The sequence below is a fragment of the Mus caroli genome, chromosome 7 (assembly GCF_900094665.2).
Source record: "Mus caroli chromosome 7, CAROLI_EIJ_v1.1, whole genome shotgun sequence".
NCBI lineage: Eukaryota > Metazoa > Chordata > Mammalia > Rodentia > Muridae > Mus > Mus caroli.
Genome location: NC_034576.1, coordinates 81,422,914 through 81,423,959, shown reverse-complemented (window position 1 = coordinate 81,423,959; position 1,046 = coordinate 81,422,914). Strand labels below are relative to the sequence as shown.

The window sequence follows — 1,046 nt, the reverse complement described above, 5'->3', positions numbered from 1 at the left end:
TTTTTTTTTTTTTTTTTTTTTTTTTTTTTTTTTTTTTTTTTTTTTTTTTTTTTTGGTTTTCTTTGTTTGTTTGTTTTTTTGGAAGTCAGTGGACTCTTTATTGCTTCGGGGGTGTGGGGCTCAGGAGCTCTTGGTGGGGCGGGTCCGATTCTTCTTCACCACCACAGGCTTCTGGCTTCGAAGGATGGCACTGGCCCTGCGGATGGCCGCCATACGCAGATCATGGCGGTACTTGCTCTTTCGGATCATGTGTCTGATGCTGCTGAGGGTAGCCCGAGCATTCTTGTTGATGGTGGTCCTCACATAAGAAGTGGCAGGTTTTCGCTGACCCGATCTGCGTTTCATAACTACCACGACCCCTTTGCCATCGGCCGCCGGCTCCACTCCGACGGTCTTGCGGTGAATTAGCCCGTTGTAGCGGAAGGAGTTTCGGGCCTTCAGATTGTTTGGCTCCGTGCTGTTCGTCTGCTTATTTCTCTTGATCAAGAAACTGGAGCAGTTCCGGACGACCTTCCACTGCAGATGCGCGGACATGGCGGTGGCTCCTCTCCCTACGACAGCTGGAGACGGAAAAAACGACATTTGATTTCTTAAGGCGATGTTTTAGTTATAGGTTCTGCATAAAATATAATCTCAGGCTTAGTTCACAGAGGACAGTTGTAAAGTTTTTACCCCTGCCTCGCAGGGTCACTTCCAGCTCAGAGATAAAATCTGCTCAGTGATGTCTTTCTGGTATGATTTTTATGTACAGCAGGAACAGTCCTTCTGGTTCTTGTTCCTCAGAGGTGCCTTGCTCTCTCAGTAGACAACATATGTTCTTAGCTTCTTCAGTACCTTTCTCAAATATTTATTATATCTATAACTACTGTTGATGTTTTTCTCCTCTATGCCAATGGTCATATGACTTACATATGGTTCTATGCCTAATTTTATGCTTTTGTATAACATACACCTTGGAGATCATTCCATGTTAGTATATTGGACTAATTGGATCTAGTGGCGGCAGAGCCCTTTTTAGGAAGGATTCCATTGGGACAGCTACCATT

General features: G+C 44.6%; 1 pseudogene across 1 annotated transcript; it reads right to left on the bottom strand.

Annotated features, from left to right (window-relative positions):
* Window positions 1-82: 82 nt before the first annotated feature.
* LOC110299101 lies at window positions 83-567 on the bottom strand (annotated as a pseudogene). The gene has a single exon (XR_002378431.1). The product of XR_002378431.1 is annotated as a 60S ribosomal protein L28 pseudogene (transcript).
* Window positions 568-1,046: the final 479 nt, after the last annotated feature.